At 42.4% G+C, this 20,459-nt stretch overlaps 1 long non-coding RNA gene across 1 annotated transcript in view; it reads right to left on the bottom strand.

Moving 5' to 3' along the window:
• Positions 1–641: 641 nt before the first annotated feature.
• LOC148056530 (uncharacterized) overlaps positions 642–20,459 on the bottom strand; it is a 155,619-nt gene continuing 135,801 nt past the window's right edge. Inside the window, exons 3-5 of the long non-coding RNA XR_015702939.1 lie at positions 6,396–6,615; positions 1,810–1,984; positions 642–1,473 (exon numbers count right to left, since the gene is read on the bottom strand). This is a non-coding gene — a long non-coding RNA (uncharacterized LOC148056530). The remainder of the gene's footprint in view (positions 1,474–1,809; positions 1,985–6,395; positions 6,616–20,459) is intronic.

Genomic DNA, 20,459 nt, shown 5'->3' with positions numbered 1-20,459 from the left:
GGAGAGGGGGTACTGCTGGCATACTCTGTCTGTCTAAATCTCACAGCAAGGCTAAGGTTGGCACTTAACTGCATGAATCACCAACTACTGAAATTTAAAAGCTTGCATATGCAAATCACTAATTAAACATATTAGCATAGTCAGTTACCCAAACTGTAATCTTAATCGGATCTCCAAGTTAGGCATGCAATCACACACCCATTTTGCAGATTTGCATTTGTGAGCATGGTTTCCCGAGAGCTAGGTCCAGAAACTAGTCTAATAACCAATTTTTCCTCATGTAGTTCCAGGAAGGAAAAAAAAGAGTGAAAGTATGCTGAGTGGCTTCCTCTCCTGAAAAGTAATGGGGAATTGTACAAAATCAGGAACTGATGTGGACAGCGGAATGACAACTGAGAGGGCTAGAGGGTGAGTTATGCACGCCGTCATTTAATCTAATGCCCATCTTTGTGACTCCTTCGACCCAAACAACGTGGATTTCCCTCTATTAGCAAATAGTCAGACACAGGAAAAGACTATGTGCCAGATTTTGACTTTATTTACATTGAATTACCTGAGATTAGAATCTGAAACTAGAAACTTTATACAGTTACAAATAGCTATATTATGCAGTTTTAAGGGGTTAAGAAAAGGAGGAAATCATAACCACAGAAGTCATAAAGGCAACTTATCCCAAGCCAAATAGTTTTGTTTCTAACGCAGGGCTTTAATTATAACATGTCATATAATGATGACATAGTGCTATAATAGGCAAATATAATGCATTAATCTGATATTATATTTTGGCTTTAACAATAGGTGCAGCGAACCAGCCTGAGTGGATAACTCATTCAGAACCTATCTGCACACTCCACCTAGATACTTATCTGCCTCTTTAATTAAGTGGAGGGAAACTTCTTGAGGCCATACCCATAAAGCTAGTCTCTGATGATAGCAGAGTTACTGGAAGCCTTTGGTAATCGCTTACACCCACGTATTGTGGTTAGCTTCCAACTTTGGCTCTTTCCTTCTCGCTTTGGAACCACCTATTTATCCCCTGGTGTAAATCCCCTAGTGTTTTTGTATGAAAAAGGGTACAAAAGACCTCCAGGGGTTTGCTTGAGCAACACGTCAGCATACTGCCATTGGCCTCCTCAGGACTGAACCAGGCTTCCTAATTGCGACGGTAAAAAAAAGAGCTCTGGCAAATTTTTCACTTACCAGTATCCTTCTTGAAACAGTAGCAACAGACTGCATCAGTGAACACAGTTCGGCCAGTGCCAGCTTTCCGTAATGCAAGTTCTGCAGGTTGTCCTCAGCGTGCGCTCCTGGCAGAGACACTACAGCAACTGACTTGAGTGGAAGCAGGATTGGGCCTCGTGGAGTAAAATCATTTTTCCTGGTTCCGTGGGTCCTAGGTAACTTTGTGTACATTGAAAAACACCCTTTTTTGCTTCTTCAAACACAACGAGTTTGTAGGATTTGCACGCTAAGCTAAAAATAAAATTTTAACTAATATATTAGTTTGGAGAAGGTGGTTCCCTGAGTTGCAGTGCTTGCTCTCTACTAGGAATTTTTGAGAGAAATGTCCTGCTCTGAGGCAGCAATATACAGAAATCATAAAGACCAAGCAAGTAAACAGCATCTGAAGAGAGCACAGGGACAGCAGTCTCGAGGCCATGTGAGATAACTCCGAGTGACAACAGCATACAGCAAGCACTATAGTCCCTGTAGCAGAATAAAGGCAGCTGACATGAGGTTCCTATACTTCAGTGCTACCTAAGCAAGCCATGCAGGATGAGCACAACCAAAATGGCTCCAACAGCTTACCGCCTCCTTTTCCTTTTTCTCTCCTTCTGCGGCTCACTTCCATACTCTCCTCCGATCTTTTCCAGTAGGAAAGGTTCTGCTAATGACCTTTGAACAGATCATGTTGAGAATGTCACTGCAGAGCTTCTTAATCTTATGGTGGCGCCTAGATAATATGGTGATGGGTACTGAAATGCTGAAAAACAGACAGACAGATAGCTAGATAAGATTAGATATATAAGTAATTTAGTCAGTCATCATACAGAGCAGCTGACATAAGTTATTTGTAAAGCCAACTACTAAAATTGCTTTAGAAGTCCTTACATTTTAATTCTGTTCAAAGACAGACCTTTGATCTGAATTGTTTTGGTGGGATGTACATTATTTGAATGGAACCTCACCTGACCAGGTAATACCAGACCGGTCATTCCTAACATACTATTGTCATAGGAGAACAGTGTACATGCAAATCCATACCTACCGATAGCTCAAGGGCAGACAGATAACTGAGCATCATGGAACAGATATAGACTGAAAGCATGAGTACCACTTTATGCTGATATGCAGAATGAATCATGGCTAATAAAAGGCTCAAACAACCATATATATGACTAAACATAACACCAAAACACTTTTAAGTTAAGCATGAGCAGCAAATAAATGGAGAAGAATTAATAGATAAGTGTTATTGCTTCTCTTTTTCATTAATATTTATTAATTTACACTGGGGGGAGATGGAGGAGGAAAAGAAATAAAACAGACGTGTCAGATTCACTGTTTTTTATAGACAGTTTTATATTCCAGCTCTCAGGTACTAGCAAAACACTAGGATGTTTGTACTGCATTCATTGCAGGGAAAATTATTTACATTCATATGTTATGTTTTTTTAATTCGGCATTAAAAAAAATTTCAAAGACACTTCCTAGGGCAGTTTATTTTTGAAGTGGGTTATTTGTTTTCACTCTAAAGCTGAGGCCACGGTAGTATTCCCAACTATGGAAGGGGTAAGAGAGTTAATATGAAAGTGTAGAGTTCTTTAGTCCATGTGTTTCTCCGAGTGGCATTCACCCCAGCACAGACACTTTGCACCACTGAGTCCCACTAAAGCAAAAACTGCTAAGCGCATGGATTAACCACAGATACATGGTTGCATGTCTTAATTAGTGATGGCTGAAGCTCTCAGAAGATTCTGTGGTTGAATTAGAATAAGCATTCAAAAAGTTCAAATGTTAATCCAAGCCTCTTCAGTCTATAATGATGGAAGTCACTCTCTAGAGCCAGCTTACTCATTGCGTTTTTAATATATCCTGACTGAAGCTGGGTTTGAACCGCTGCACAAACAGCAGCTGTCACGAAAAATAGCTCCCTCCTTCATACCCACTCAAAATCAGTAATTGCAGGTGTGCAGAAAAATCAACCAACTGAACAGCAGTCTCCAGACAGCGCTTGCCAGTCTTGTGTCCTTCTGTGACACTTTACTTTTGCATATACTCGGCCCTAAGGCTTGAAGGCTTGGATTAATCTTACTGAACTGTTAGAATCCCCGTTTCCTTAACGTTTGGAAAGCTCAACCTCTTTTTGCCAGTGACTACAGTGAAGGAGCTAGACTCCTAATTAGAGCATCTCATTTGTTTACCTGTACTTTGGAAGGATCAAGGTCCAGCTGCCTTGTGAAATGCCTGATGTTACGGTATCTCCCTGACTGGTAACCTGTCCCCTATAGCTAGTCCGTTATGGGATATTTCAAGTCAGCTTTCCCGCACATTGGTGTATTATAATGGACTGTAACACAGGAGACTTGGTTCTCTGAACAGAAGTGTTCATATACAATATATACCTAGAGCCTCATTCCCCACTGTCTTATGCCTGTGCCGTCAAACCCGTGGACTCATAGCAAGTCCACAGGGTGTGTAAAATGCTGTCTAGCGCATCTGGAAGTGCCAGGCTCTCAGTCTGCATAACTTAAAAGCAATGGAGGATGAGGCCAGTAGTTACAACAATTGTACTTATATGCCTAATGTCTGCATGAGCAAATACCAGGCTTGTTATGCATGTATTTGACATCTGCAAAGAGTTGTCCAGCTTGTGTATAAATGGAGTAGGTGCATTATTTCCCTTGAGCACCACATGCCAAATATGTGCAAATCAAGCACAAAGGTAGGCCATCAGCTGAGACAACCATTGAAAAATAGGTATCTAAAAATACTACATAGTAAAGTGCTAAAAACCTTAGTTTTCATTTTCAAAACTGCCAAGCAGCAAGCAGCTCTTCATTTTTTTTGAGAATCAGACCACTCACACATTTCCGTTTGGGTTTTGGAACATGATTTTATATACCTATTTTTTGAGGAACATTGGCCAAATTTCTAGCTCTCAGCTGGAGTCTTTATCAGGAAATCTGTAATTGAACATTCCAGGCCAAGATGCATAGAAAACAAAACTGGGAAGAAACTTGTATAGTGTGCTGGCAGTTATACTGGGAGCAGTAAAAAGGATTAAAAAACCTAGTTCCCTTAAAAAGCCCAGTTCAGGAAAAGGGACAGAAATGTGCCTTAGTGAACTTGAAATGTGTACTTTTGTGTTTGCAGTGATAACAGCAGTCCTTCTTACAGCATTGTGCACTTTCAAAGCTTTGAATGAATAACTGTAGCTAATGAATAACAGTACCTTTAAATAAAATCTTAATTGCAAAACAAAGGAATAATAAACAAAAGTTAATACTTTTTTTTTTTATTCAAAGCTTAGAAAAGTTTAGGTTGGAGTTTTGGGTGAAGGTTTGGTAGCTGCCTTTTCCCCTTTTATCTGAACCAGCTCACTCAGACCTAATCTTCATCATCTAAACCACATGATTAACACACAAAATAACTTTGGAGCAAGCCAGGTCCAAGCAGGAAGCTGCAAGTACTATCATGTCTTCGTGATATTAGCCAGCAAAATAACTGTGGTTTCCTCAGTTTTTTGGTTTTCTTAATTCTCTATATTTATGTTTTCCTTGAAAGGGGCTTGCGTTTTTGTTTCTTCTTTGTGTTGGAAACTTTCAGATTTACAATCTCACTCCCGGAGGGAATGCTTATTCTCCTAGACAATCCCCACAAGACTGGGGCAGGCCTGGACCCTTACGCAAAATGGCTAAGGACGACTCTCGCTCTGTTCAGATTGTCAGTCCAAACCAAACCGTCCAGTCAGATAGCACCTCTACTACCTGGTCAGCTTTGAAAGAAAGTAGCTACGACTGTATCATGTGAGGGGACTGGTCCTGCTGGTGTCTATTGTTCAGAATATTCCACCTGAACTGGTTGTCCTGAGAAAACAGACGCTCCTTTACTTCTTTCAGGATCCCAATGGGTTTTAGGTGGGAACTCTGTACTAAGCTGCTCAGATCACAACAGTTCTGGGCATGTCTAGACATAAAGTTGCTGGTACTGGAAGAAATGTTATCCTGAGCAGGGAGGAACCTACTGGGTTGTAGGTGCTTAAGTCCTCTTTTGCATCTGGCCCTAACTTGCAAGAGAGGAAGAGCCAAATGCTCAAAGGCAGCTTCCATTTTATGGCTCTAAATTATGCAAAAAAATTATGGACTCGATAATTTTGCACCTGCATTTATTTGTGTTGGAGGTGAGGGAGAGCCTCGACCAGGCAGGGAGAGGCTCTGATTCTCTGCCCTTTCTCTGCTCTGTGAATTCAGAAGGGAAGAGAGGCCTCATGCCAGCAGAAATCACAGTCCCCGTGTGTGTCATACGCTCCTATGCAAAGCTCCATGGTTGGTACACTGGGTGCTTGTTGGGCAATGGCATGGAGAAGGCTGGTTTCCTTGGAACATTTTCTGTTCATTGTACTGTTCCTTCCTGGCATTTCACAAACCACCACAAAGACGACGACAAAAAGGGGGGAAAAAGCCTTCCTAAAATGAATTGTGTGTCTCTCTGCTCACTATCCCAACAGCCTTGGCAAGCTCATAGGAGTCAGGCAGAGCTGGTCTCTGCTGGATGTTACTCTTTGCACAATTTTATGATAATTTTAGGGAGTTTGCATGATCGAATGGTGAAGGCACAAGGAGGGAAGTCAGGACTCTTAGCCTTCATTCCTGGTTCTGCCACCAAGATCCTGTTTGGATGACATATATAAACTCTTTTGGTTGTCCCATTGGCATGAACCTTGTTTTATGTATTTGCTCCTTCTGTTATTTCTAGGGCTGAGGCTCAAATCAAAACAATAGCAAAATGTCCCAATTTATCTGCAAAACAAATTATAAACCTAAGAACTATGACCTCTCTGCTCTGATTCAAAGCCTATTAAAGACAATGAAAAGACATCCATTCACTCCAGTATACTTTAGATTACAGTGAAGGCTCTTGATCAGATGGAAAAGAGAAGGAAGGCCACCAGAACTCAAGGAAATGGTGGGAGAACTACGATATATATTAATGGAAGTAAAAACACCCTCAAGGAATGCTGGAAGCAAGACTTCTGCCAAGGCTTGGCTAGAATACACAAGTTTAGGGACCCAGCTTTTGCAACTTCTTGGCTCATCCTAGGAAGAAAACAGCTTCCTGTCTTAACCTCTTAATGCGAGTTCTATATTTGTAATTTGCAGTACTTTTCATACCTGCAAGGACAACTCAGTTCTGCTTTCATGGCAAATTCCCAATGATTTCATTGCGAGCACAGCACAGCTCACATCCTCTTATTCTCTGCTTTTAGGTCTTTTTCACATCTTTCCATGCTGTGAGGCTTGACCGGTCCTCTCCCCCTCATGCTTATTCTTGGTCTCCATTTCTTTGACACAGGGAACATTTGTTAACTCCATCTAAAGATCATATTTGTTTCTGTAGCAACCAAAACAGAAAAAGAGGAAATTGATTCAAACACTGTCTTCTGCATCCATTCAAGACATCTCCTGCTTATAGTGACAGCGTGTTTTCTCCTTGCTCTTCATCATAAGCCTTACAGTCAAGTTCAGCTGTTCTCAGATGGGGCTTATGGAGGAGAACAGGGCAGCTGGACCATCCTAGCTGCCATAGCTGCAGAAGTAGTCTGTAAATGTAGCATGTGATCATCCCAAAGCACAAATAAAAAAAAAAAAAAGGAAGAAAAGAACGAACCAAAAATGTATTACTGTTTTTGAAAATGAAATCTCATGATTTCACTATGTAGCACTGCTATTTCAGTACTGTGGCTTCCAAAACAGTCCTAACTTTGTGGTCCTTCTTTAAGTGCCTGCTTCCCTGGGGTTGGTACCTACAACTGCCCTCTCTGCCTTTCAAAATCCTCTTTTAAATTAACAAAGTGGTTCCAAACAAGTGGTGGCCTACACATAAAACCTGGAAAGTTTATCTAAGAACAGATTTTTCCTAAGTTATTTCAAAGTCTTTATCCCAACTAAAAACTGCAAAGCTGCATAACCGTGATACACTAATAACCATGTAATCTCTAGTCCATCTGCTATCATGGTGCAAAATGGGGGAGTCTAAAGAATACGAACACTGATTGTATAAGGAGATGCTTTGGGTTGTGATCAGAGATGGCTCTTTCTTCTAAAAATATATTAAATTTGATTCACCAGCAGCAGTGACAAAAAAGATGTTTTGGTTCATAAGGAAATGCTTTGATTCAAATATTTAATTTTGCTTTAGGGGTTTCTAAAAGTACAATTAAGCACTAAACTAAAATGGAAACTCTGAATCCCAACGCTAAAACGTTTCACTTAGAAAATCCTAAAATTGTATAATTTGATTTGTTTGGAATTTCAGGGTGATAGAACTGAAACAGTCAGTTGAAACTGGTTCTAGTTCACAAAGCATTTCAATTTTCCTAGATTTGAACATTTTGGCTAAGATTATCCAATGATAAATAATAGGGGGATATTACTGTGGAGAAAAAACTTGCTGTCGGAATCAGGATTTCGGTATTACTGAATACAGGTCTATAATGGCAGTTTACTGCACTATTTTATCACTGACATTTACACACCTCTCAGCTGAAAGGCGGAGTGGGTACAGTAAGGAGTAAGCCATGGTTCCCTTTTAGCGTATTATTAGCTATGGCAAAGTTACATCTCAACAAATCCGTAAACTCCACTTGACAGGAAAATACTTTCTTGTGATGGCACAGAAATAAAGTACCATGGTTAAAACAACAGTTCTTTTCCCTCAAGATTTTCTTTAGGCCTGTCCTCAAAATGAATCCTAGGCAGGTAATTTACTGTTTATCCGCATGACATTTAAGCAGCATATTTAATACAGTTGCAGTTCATACTTTAAATGCAAACATAACATCAATCCAACAATTTTTGGCAAATAAAAGGCAGCAACGGAGTGTCAAGAATTCAAGGAGACTCTGATCTAATTTAAATGGTGTTGCTCTCGAAAGCTGGCAGCAAGGAGTGCATCTTTTTAAAATGTTTCTATTAGAAGCTGATGTTTATGATCGCTCTCAGCTTGGCAAGAAAAACACTCTTCTAAACATTTACATTTCGCATTCTTTAAGACAGTTGAAAAATGTTGGCTTGCAGTTCTCCACACTGCCGAGGGGTTGTGAGGAATGTTACAGTAGAATGTTAATAGCCATGTACGTTTCTTGTTCTTTGATTTACTGTGTGGTAGTTTCTATACTAGTTGTCTTCTTAATGTTGTCTGTCCTGAGTTAAGTTTCACTCAAACAACATGAGCCTAGGTTTATTTTTCTAGCTAATAAAAACAAAGTCAATTCATTTATTAATAATACTTTGTACTAACATTATAGTCACTATTTGGAGACTTTCCCATTTGAATATATTCACTATATACTGTTGCAAAACTGCCCAGCGGAGTCAGAAAATGAGCATTTTTCAAGAGATGCAGTCTGTGAAGGAGGGGCTGTCGCTGTTCTGTTTGTCCAAACAACGCGGCAAGTTCTGGTTTGCCCACAACTCTGATCACAATGTACAGACACCAGCAACAAAAATAATAATATAACGTAGAACTCCTGGTCAGTCCCTCTGGCTCCAAGGTAACTACTTCCATGAGTAACTGCCACGTCTGAGTAAGACATTTGTGTTCTGGCTGCTGTGTGTCACGCAGCATGGGCCCCAGTGCACAGCTCTGGTGAGCTCTCACAAGTGGTGCCATTAAAGCCAGCTGGACTGACTACTTGTACCTGCCTACTCACTCCCTTGCACACAGATTTCCCAATCTGACCCAACCTAATAGCATCAGGAAAAAAAAAAATTAGCATTGGCTTTATTCTTCACCAAGAGCACTGTTTTCAAAGCAATGTTTTGAAAGTACAATTAAATTGCAGTTTAGAGGTGCAAAAATGTATTCAGTGTGTTCCCCATTCCACAACTCACTTAAGGATATGCATGACTGACACAGTTAAATGAATCGCTGAATTAGGACTGATGCATGGGATACGATGAAGTCCTAAACATTGCCAACTCTGAGGAAGGTCACTGAAAGCTGATAGGACCTAGGAACTACAGGACTGAATAAATAGAAGAATGTATCCACACGAATAATTGTCTGTATGCAAATCGTCTCACTGCAGTGTTGCAATCAGTGGGAGTCCCCAGACTGGACTGCTCCTGTGGGTAAGCTCACTCATGGTCTGAGGATCTGCAGAATCAGGCTTGGTGGTATGTGCTGGATGCCTGGGCACTGTCAGTTTAATTCAGTTTGCTAAGGTGTGTACAACCTCTGTTAAGGTACACTTAAGCCACAATCACAGTGGCATCGAGTCAGCTGCTTCGGGTCTGGGCCATTCTGCTGTCAGTTCAAGACGTGAGGCTGACGGAAGTGGCTTGTTCGATGGCACTTGGATAAAGAACAAAATTTGCTGTATGCCTTGCTGGTAGTAATAGCACAGAACTCAAGGCAAGGGAATTTTACAAACTGTAAGTACAGACTGTAAGTGTGAAGTCTTAATTGCTGTTCATAATTAGGCAACAATACAAACTGTACGCATATAATGCCCTTCATCAGAGGAATTCAGGTAAGTAACTTAGAAAGTTTATTAAAGTCCCATCAAAACATGCTGTTGTGACAGTATCATACGGAGACCCCCTGAAGCAGGCATAAACTACCTTGTCTGGGCCATGGCAAAAAGCCTGGGCCTTATGGCTGCTGGTACTGTGAGGTCAGGAGCGCGCTCCCTGTGCTCGGAGTTAGCCGAGGGTTTATGTTGTTCAGGGAGGTGCTTTTATTTGGTAGGATAAAAGCTGGCTCTTGCTGGCTTACATCAAACTTGTTTGGGAATATTTGCAAACTCATGGAAACAAAAGACAATGTCTCTTGACAAAACATTTTAGTGTAATTCTGTGCAAGAACACTCTCATTCCAGAATAAAAATGACCACACAAAGACCGACTCAAAACTAACTCCCTGCCAGTCTTGAGAAACTGAAAGTCCCATTTTAAAGTGAAGGCAGCTACAAAAACCCCATGTTTTTATTTATCTTGTTGTCTCCAGTGTGTACATTCCCCAGAGCAAGCACTCAAAATCCAAATAAAGTCAGGGGAATCTCGAGGTACCCAGTGACAGTTGCATCACTTCAAGACAAGCACCCAAAATCAAATAAGGTCAACTGAACCTCGAGGTGCGCAATGACTCATTTCAAGGCAGACATTAAAAATGAAGTATCTTTGAAGGGCTTTGAAAATCTTAGCCTAAGTGACTGGGACAGAGGATGAAGCTGAGGAATTCCTGTTCTCATAGACAAGTCCTCTCAGAGCAACTTATTATCAATAAATCATCTACATTCATATAGATTAGCATATACAGGTCTCTATAGGAAACCGGTAACACATCACAAATCATAACTTAATAGAATCTGTCTATAACCAGTGTCTTGAATAACACTAATGACTCCATACAAAGAAATAAAGGGAGCAGCTCAGAGTGGGTGGCAAACAGTAGCCAGCAGGCTGGCTAGGAGGAATGGAGAAATAATAAGGTACCTATTTCCCAGGAAGGGCCAGCAGGTGTATTCACAGAGGTCACACACCACCTGGTCAATTAGGTCTAAACCCAGAGGAACCACTGGTAAAATATCCATCGCTGCTGGCTTTGGTAAAAGCCAATTAGAGATGTATTTATATTACAAAACCTAATTTCTAGGGAATGAAAGTGTGGAGAACTTCAAAGGGCTGCCCAAAGAAGGATGGAGCATGGTGTATGTTCAGGACTGGGACTAATGGATCCCAGTGCCTGAGCGTGTGGACATTCTTTGAGATTCAAGGGAGGATAGCTTACAACACTGGCCTCTGGTTGCAAAACTTAAGCCAGAATTGAAATAATTTTTACTTGTTTACATTTTGCTTGCTTGCTTGCTTGCTTCCTCCCAGTCTAGTATCTGAATGTTCAGGTTTAATTGTTTCTAAATAAACACTTGCTTTACTACGAGGCTTGCCTGACGTTGGGGGTAAGGTAAATGAAAACAAAGCTATGGTGTTACAGTTCCATGGAGATCATAGACTGAGTCAAAGAAGCACATGTGGGTAACCCTGAGAACCTGTACCTCAGCACAGCTTCATGAGATTCTGCAGGTGGGACTATTTTTTGCCAGGCTGCAAAGAACCAGTACAAGAGCTGGCAATGCCAAGTGCCAAGTTTGCAAAGGCGGTCCCTTTAGTAGGCACAAACAGAGCCCTTTCCGAGGCACAGAGAGACTCCCCAAAGCTTCTCTAAGCTTCTCTCTGGTGCTGTACGATGAGTAGACCAAAGTCATACTACGGGTTAGTGACAAAGCTGAAAAGAATCCAGATTGCCAGCTCCCTGTCCTAAATACCAAATGGAGTCCTGCCTTCTCCTCCAGGATAAAAGCGTAAGGAAAAATGTTCTAAAAGCTTTCCAGAAGCAGTGTGGATTTTGCTGTTAAAAGGAGGAAACATTATCAAAGGATCAGAAAATTCCACAAAGTAACACAACAGTTACTATTGCAAAACTCTGGGGGATCTCTTCTGTGGTATAGAGTTATTCAGCAGCTCAGATTCATAGCAGTATTTCTTCGTCCTCCACAGTCATAAATTGTTTTTCCTGTTTTGGATAAGTTCAGTAAGCTCAACTCTTTTGGCTTCAGTGAGAGCCAGACCTTGCCTAAAATGTAATCTTTTTATTGTTCTTTCCATAGAACATTTATGCTGTGTTTATCAGGTTAATTTCTTTTTTCATTACAAGTTAATCGCAATGCCATTAGCACTGCTTTAATGTCATGAGAATCACACTCTGTAGGGTGCATCCTATGACTGCCTCAGAAATCTCTCCCTGTGGATATTTTGTCTCTGCGAAATAGTCTGGTTCCAACTATTCATCTTTGCCAAGAAGAACAATGTTACCAATTATTCCTACAGTGGAAAATAAATCAGAACAATCGTTTGTTTTCTTGCAGTTGGTTGTACATATCCTTCATCAGAAGAAATTTAGCTATGAATTAGAAAAATTTCCTTTCACCTTCCCAGCCTCTTCAGTTTGTGCAGGATTCATGGTATGCCTATGCATCAGATGAGTTATTTTACCTGGGAGGTAGGAATTGTTCCAAGTTCATACCTGCTCAAGATGTTATTCAGTTTTATGAAGGAGACTGGCATAATGCCTATCTACAAAATATCTCCAGCATTATTACATAGAGCGTAGAAGAGTTAACAGTGACCCAGAAAAGAAATCAAGAATTTGAAGGTAGTTTTGCAGAGAGAAAAGATCTGTCATTAGTGAAAAGAAATGAGGTGAAAATACTGAAAGAGCATTTCTGGTCATGCAATCAAGGAAACGTAGAACAGAACTCCAGGGCACAGAGGGATCTGTGAGTACTACCTCGGGGAGAAAGCACTGTAGATACTTCTTCAGATAAGGGCATATCAAAATTCAGTGCCTGAGCTCAGAAACCCAAACATTCATATTGAAAATACAATCAGTTCATGTTCATGGATCGGGACATGAGTATGTTTAGGACTTGGCTCCCATATTCTGCTTAAACATGCAAGTCATAAGAATAATTCAGATGTGCCATTACCTTGAAGGTATCAGAAATCAGAGCGGCTGCACGCTCAGGTTATACAAACAGTTACCCTTCCGTGCACGCAGTTGTGAAAATCTGGTCCTACAGACGTTTTGCATTTATTTTCGCTTTGCACACGACTTGCAGAGGTGTTGTCCGAGGTGCTGAGTCCTCCTCAGGTCATTGTGAAGCTGAAGGAAGCTGCAGGTGCTCCATGGCACTAAAAATCACGTCATTGGCTTAATCATCAACAAAGTCTTATTACCAGGATTTGCAGCTGGGATCCAATGAAATCTGAGATAGCAGTGAGAGTCCTAAGCAACTAGCAATACCAGTTTTTCTAGAAAATTAATAAATGCAAATGTTAACTGTTCTAAATTCACTTCATAAACAAGTCACCTGGAAAGATTTGTGGTTTTCATTAAAACAGAGAATATAAATAGAAAAGGAAATGGAAGGCCTGATACTTAGTGTCCAATAAACCCCACAATGTGGCCAAGCTTTTGCAGGGCTCTCTGGGTATGCAATAAGGTAATTAGCAAACTGTCATTGTAGTCTTTCAATCACTACAGAATACATTTAAATGCTTTCTAAGTGTGCAGCCCAGTTATTACTATTGTAGCAACTGCAGCTGATAGGCTGGATCCTGCACTGAACAAGGCAGAGCAAAGAAGATAAACAGTGCTAAACTGCACAGTGGGCATAGGAGAGGCTGAGAAGCTCCAAGAAAGTGATTCTGTTCTCAGCTAGTGAAAGAGACTGGCAAGGGATGAACATTGCCTCATTACACAGAGGCAGTGAGTCTCGATACATGCCCAGTGCCCCTTCACACCCAATGATTTTGAGGCTAAGTGAGCGGAGGAACTTGAGATTCATCCCCATTCAGTGTAAGAAACTCTGTGTTGCACTGAGTCTTGGTATTGTTTCCGTTCTTGTCTTATTCCCAGCTTGCTGTCCTGTAGTAGGCAGACCAAACCCCAAGCAAAAGTTTTGTGTGACTGCTCAGTGCTGAAGAAACTATGCTCCTCCTGAAGTCCTGGCTCTAGGAGACAAATGTGGATTCCCTTGGAAATCTGCCCAGATCTAAAGGTGAGTATGGAAATGGGTGCTATTGCCTGCACTCTGTGTTTGTGTGCAAACTCCCCCTTGCCGGCAGTTTCCAGATTTTTCCTATTGAAATTAGTGTGAGGTTATAAATTTAAAGGATCTATCAAATAATTAGGTATCATCTTGATAATGAATTATGGATTGAAAACAAGTCTCATAGGCTAAGAAAGTTTGAAAAATTATGCACTTGCTTCCAAAGGAAAAGGAAAAAGAAAAAGGACATATAAGGAGAATAAAACTACTGTATCACAGGTATGATGTCTTAGCAAAACTAACGCAAAGGGTAGATTGCATTCTGAATCTGGACCATGAGTAAGACCTTCCCAGCTTCTCCAGTGGCCGAGACATGTGTCACCTTCTACATTCCTCGCCAGTCTCTCAGAAAGCATCTGTAATGTGCAACCACAGTTCCCAGCCATGAAGCCATCACGTGCTACCTGCCGAGCCTGGCAGAGTCCAAGCAACGACGCTGCTTCGCACTACTGTGTGGACTGCCGTAAAAATTGCCCAGCTGGCCTCCATAAAAATTAATCGAGTGGCCCTGCTCGAAGCATCCTGCGTCTTCCTGGAGTTATGCATTGGAAAGGACTCTCTGAGTCATCCTCCTAATTTGCATATCCCTTTGCATCTTGGCATTAACAGTCAAGAGCCACTGGAGCCAGCTAGAAAAGCCTCATGTTTGTGCTCTCCCATGCAAATACCTCTTCTCCCTATATATTAGTTACTGTGTGTGGGTTTTCTCTCTCTCTCTTGCCATACGTGTGGGAGTTGATGGCATCAACTTTGTGAAATCTCAACACATGCCAAGAACAGCTGGAGAAGTTGAAACAAGTTCTGGGTGAGGTGAGTTTCATGGGCAGGGACTGAAATTAGCAAAGGTACCGTGGCTGCTTGCCATCCTGGGAGTCTCACATGGAGCATGCGGGCTTTGCTTGCTCCAAGAGCAGAATCCCTATGGAAAAAAAGGATTTGATTTGATTTGATTTAGATAGTGACGATGGCAGAGACAGCTGAATTAGAAGAATCTGTTCACCAGGAGAGACCATCTCTGCACTTCTTCCGTGACTGGTTCATTATGTAAATATAAAAATTTCATCATGAGTCTGAGGTAATTAATATCTTTAGCCAGCATGTAGCACTCTTCATCTTCAAAATGCTTTACTAACATTAATAATTAATCACCACAACACTCTGGGAAGGTTATCATCTTAATCAATGGGTAAACTGAGGCACAAAGATTTAAAGTATCACAGCCTGCCAGTGGCAGTACTCTTGTGTCCCAGCCTGGTGCTCAGTGCATTCCAGTGCGTGGCCAAGCTACCTGATATGCTTTATGATAAGAAGGAACAAACCAAGAGGGCATTCCAGGATGAATGAAATAAAGCTCCCTCCAGACTGCACACAGAGCAGAACCTGGTAATCACCGGGTGCTCCCTGCAGGTCTCTGTGTTCTCAAATCCAGGACATCTGTCCTCCCCTTGTAACATCCACAAGACATTTCTGTTGATCTTCCTGCATGTTCCCTTCAGCAGGCCGACAGTATTCCTGATGTGAGAGATAGATACACTCTGGCCTCAGCCTTAGCTATGACCCAGGTACTTACATCTTCTTTTCTGGGTAATTTTAGAATATGAAGAACCAATTATATGTCTGATAAATTTTAGTGTTGTAAACTGTTTAATAACTAGCATTTGCTTTGTGAAGCACTTTACCCATCTGCCTCAGAAGAATTTCCACCTTTTGCCTCAATCTCTTCTACAGGAATATTTGAGTCTGGTTCACAGTTTGGTCTGTTGTTAATTTTCTGTAATCAATTCTTGTTTAGGCTAGTAAAGGCAGCTTTTAACTTATCAGTTTTTGCCATTAGTTCCACCTGGACATCTCCACTGGGTCATAGATTATTGCTTAGGTATGTCATTCCCAGACAAGGCTGGGGAGAATTGTGAAAGAAGTGACCTCCCTACCCAATTCAGAAAATGAAACTTCAGCACAGCCTACTAAATACAGAAATATGCACAGTACATCTGAAAGAAAAGTTGCTTTTCTTGAGGCTTCGCAAGAGGGATCTGTCAAATGCGGCAGGCTGTCATTAAAAACGATTAACCTAATCAAAAATCCCTTTTCTCTTATTTCTGTCTAGTCAGGTGAATATTAAATACTAGATTTTCCGGGGGGCAAGGGGCGGGGGGGAGAGGAAATCAGCATCTATGTTTTCATTCAAACATGCGTATGAAGGAGCAAGTACAGATTTGCCTTCGTATACCTAAAGTATGCATGTAATTAGTATGACTGCACAGGGAGTCATGAGACTGGCCACCTGCATGTCATTTGGGCGGTTGTCTTAATAGTGACAATGCTTGTGCACACAACCCTAGCATTTAAATGTATGGAAACACATATTTTTCTGGCAAAGTGGACTTGTGAGAGCTGCTGTTCTCCTAACCTCAAGAGTTCTGGTACCTGTTAGGACAATACTTCTCATTGAATATATAGATTTTTGTACCTGTTTGGTTTAGAGTTAAATGGTTGCTTGTGATGTCTTAACTCCCAGCATCACCACCAAGAGTACAAGTACAATTCTCTCCTCATCACTCCCAAATCTCTTTTGTGTTTTCCAGAAGTGGAGGAGGCAAAGAAAAACCCTAGTTCCTTTGAGGTGGGAGCTCACCCCAAGGGGGAGGAGGGGGAAGCTGACCTCCAGTGCATTGACTGATCATCTTTATTTTTAAAGGCACTTAGCCATAAGTCCCAACCTATGGCTCTGCTTCCTGCAGGCACACCCTGCTTGTGGCTGTGAAGGTACTCACTAAGCACTAGTAACACCCAGCATTTATATAGGGCTTTTCATCTTCAAAGCACTTCCCGAACATCGTTTAATTAATGAATCCTCACAGCCCTCTGTGAGGTATGCACAGTTATTACCCCCACATTTTACAAGTGAGGAAAACTGAGGCAGCGATTAGCTGAGGCAACACTGTGGGAATTGGGATTAGAGCTCAGGAGAACTCAGGAGTGCCTGGACCCCCGTCCCACGCAATGATTGCCCGGCTGCCTCGTTGAGAAACGCACATGGTGCCTCAGTGCAGCACAGTATCTTGAACGCCACCAGTGCTGACCCTTTGGTGCATCAGCAACACCTTTTCCTTCCAGCTCCACGTAGGTTTTCTGTGTGGAGATCTGGAAAAATTTTCTTTTTCGTCTTTCAGTATCAGTTCCAGATCCTGCTGTCACCCAGACAGGAGATCCAAAGAAAGACACCGGGACTGAAGTTCCAGAAGAGGACGGCTTTATTACCTATAGCACTACCTAACACACTCAGTTTTAGTGCCTTCACGGTGTTTTTAAAATGACATAGAAGGGGGACTTTCACCCAGAAATCTCAGAGTGCTCTACGGACAAAGGACAGTGTTGCAATCCCAAATCACAGTACGGCTCTGTGCAGACTGTCAGACCCACTCAGGCTTGGCCTCTGCTGAAGATCTGATGATTCACGACCCTCAGCCCACATTCATGAAAGTTCAGTGAGTTTCACTCACATCCTCCTCAGTGGCTGCGGGTTCCTCCCTCCAGAAGCCCCAGGGCATCCCAGTTCCCAGCTGACATGTGGAGGACAGGAGCAGACTTCCTGGTCGTAATGGTAGCCAGTAGGGTGAGAGAGGGCACCAACGATGGGGGTTAAACCTGGATGGTTCAACCTCGTCAAACTTGAATATCCGAGAGAACCTGCAGGGCTTGGTTCCTTTCCAGCCCTCCAGGGCTCTCACAGCCCTAATTATTATTGTTGTTGTTGTTATTATAACAAAACATTCATATACTGCCATAAAATACAAACTAGATAATACACGTTCCTTGCCTGAAGAGCTCAGGCTTTAAACAGGCTGGACATTCTGAACTGGATCCCTCAGGAGAGACAGGGAAGGCGCAGCCCTTTTACAGCAATTTCCCCTCTCAATTCCTTTCAAGTGCGGCTGGACACTGTGAAGGGACATGGGACGCGGCAATAAGCAGCTGACCAGGCAGCATCAGAGATACAGCATGCTCCTCCAGCTGTGCCTCAGCTCATGTTCTGCTAGGCACAGCAGCTGTGGGAGAAGATTTGTGGCTGGCAGTCACACTCACAAGGCAGGGGACTTTTGGGGAATGGGATTTCATTGAGGGTGTGCTTCTCAAAGCAGCTGCAGCTCGAAGCTGGTACCTACCACTCGGAAAGCAATGTCCAACCTGCTGTTCCTGGTGGGGTAGCAGCTCCCAGCTCCTGCCGAGTTCTCACAGGCACTATCAGGGAGTTGCTGTCAATCAGTTGATCAGCAACGCTGCCTCTGCCTGAGCCAGATGGTGTGGTACCACCTGCAGAAACGCAGCAGGAGCGGCTCCATCCTGCTCCTCTACAAGACAACCATCCCACAGGCGTTGTTTCAAATGCACTGTTCTGCTAAACCGAGGTGGTGGAATTGTAACACTCAGCAGAAAACAGGAGCATGGTAGTGCATAGTGTGCACAGCTGACTGCTGGGAAGCGCTGGGGAATCTCTGGCTCGTAAATGCTCTTCTGACTGAGACCGATGCCTTCTCCAGCCTGTGAGGTCCCTTCTGCTCCCTCCTGACAATGTTTCCCAGTCTAATCTGAAATGCCATGAGATACTGAGCCAAGGGAGAAGTGGAAAATGTTGCAATTCCTAAGCTGCACTTTGAAATGAAATAGTAATACTTGTAATTAATAATAATCTCTAATAAAAAAAAAAATCCCTGCTTATTCCAATATAGACACTTTAGGCAGTACTAGGGCGTCAGGCAGGCTTATTCAGCCTCTGGACAGACTCACCCACAAGGCCTAGCATCAACACGCCCTGTGTACACCTAGCATCATTTTGAACAACAACTGCACCAAAACAAAACAGACAAGGAGCACTTTAGGTCCTTTGTGTGTCTAAGCACAGGAGAGGGATCCCTGGCCAGTTTTTACCAACTACAGGCTCTGAGCCAGAAACTGACCCTGCATCTATATTCATAACTCATAAAACAAACCAAACCAAAAACCCAACAAAATACATTTACAATGAAGGAAACATTTCTCAGAATTGCTGCTGTTTTCCTTCCCTCCAGTGCTCTGTGTTCCAATGTTCTAATGTTCTCTGACCATTCGGTCACAAAGACATTGAGCAGACACTGTTGCAGTTTTTGAATGCTTAATCTGACCTATCTTAGACCTGGCATAAACCCAAGAAAATATTAAGAATAGGGGCACACCTAATATATTATTAAGGGATATAATGTTAATGTTCTGATTATTATTGAAGTCCATAGCAATTTTCATCGCAGAACTTAAGAGGCAATGGGGAAACCTCACCGGACACCCAGCGTAAAGGTTTACGTCACCCGCTGCCTACCCCTAAACCACAACGCTGCTGCTACTTCTTTCCATTCCTTCCCTCCAGGCTCCTAGTCTAGCCCCCAGCCAGGCTCTGCACTATCCCTAGGGGAATTGGTTCATACACACAGATATGTTGATGACTCAAGTCTTAATTTTTCCCCAATTGATCTGCCTCTTTATGGCCAGTCCCGCCCCGACTGCCATATTCTCCCAGATGGCTCGCTGGCTACACCAGCGGAACTCCCTGTCTTTTTCCCCATGCTCTCCTTTCTCTACCCCTGCCACCATGCTCTGCCCATTTCTTGGCCATCACCAAAGGAGCCCTTTTTCTTAACTGCCTCTTTGTAGCACAGCCCCAACAGCTACTGTTCATCGTGACAACACTTTCTGTGCGGTGGACATCTGTTCAGAACCCCGACACACAGTGCTGCATTTCAACAGAACAGCGAAGCATTTCTCTTTTTTCCCATCTGCAGAAGGTGATCCAGACAAAATGGCTAATTTCTAAGTTAGCTCCTCTTGGTTTATGCTTCCTGCCCTAGCAATAGTTGTCAATCAAGCAGAGCTTAATCTTAACTCAGGCATTAACTTGAACACAATTAATTCTTGGCAGCAGACATAAAATGCCATGAGCCCCATCTCTCCTGATGGTGATAAGGCTGACTGTCAAGACAGGCTCTGCATTCACTCCTTGACTTTAGCAAGAGTTAGATCAAGCCCATACAGACTAATAAAACAAACGACCTTGTTGGCATTAGCAAGTGCAACTCTAAAAGACTCAATTGATTTCTGTCTCCCTATGCCAACCAGGACTTGCCTTGATTTACAGGGGTGGCTGGGATTTTCCTGTTAGTTTTCAGGGTATCAATTCAAATTACAGCTGGGAGAGAATAAAAAGCACAAATTTGAGGCATATGGCCCAACCCTAAGGGAAGGTGTTTGACAGGCTGAAGCGTTACCACCACCCCCGTGGCCAGACACATGCCAGGCCGTCACAGATGTGACCTGCTGCCATCTGGGTCAGCATAATCTCGCCCTGCCTTCCTCTGCCTTGTTTCTGTTGCCTCATTGCCCTTTCCGCATGGCATTTTCAGTCTTCTTTTATCTGATTCCACTTATGGACCTGATTTGTGTGGCTCAAATAAAACCTTGTTAACTTTGCTGGGGTTCATAGGGATTCAAGTTATGAGATGAGATGGCCCGGGACAGACTGTCACCAGTTCAA

The sequence above is a fragment of the Nipponia nippon genome, unplaced genomic scaffold (assembly GCF_047370975.1).
Source record: "Nipponia nippon isolate SJK-2023a ecotype South Korea unplaced genomic scaffold, ASM4737097v1 scaffold_13, whole genome shotgun sequence".
Classification (NCBI taxonomy): domain Eukaryota; kingdom Metazoa; phylum Chordata; class Aves; order Pelecaniformes; family Threskiornithidae; genus Nipponia; species Nipponia nippon.
The sequence above is the reverse complement of the archived record's forward strand: the minus strand, read 5'-3'. Positions and strand labels throughout refer to the sequence as shown.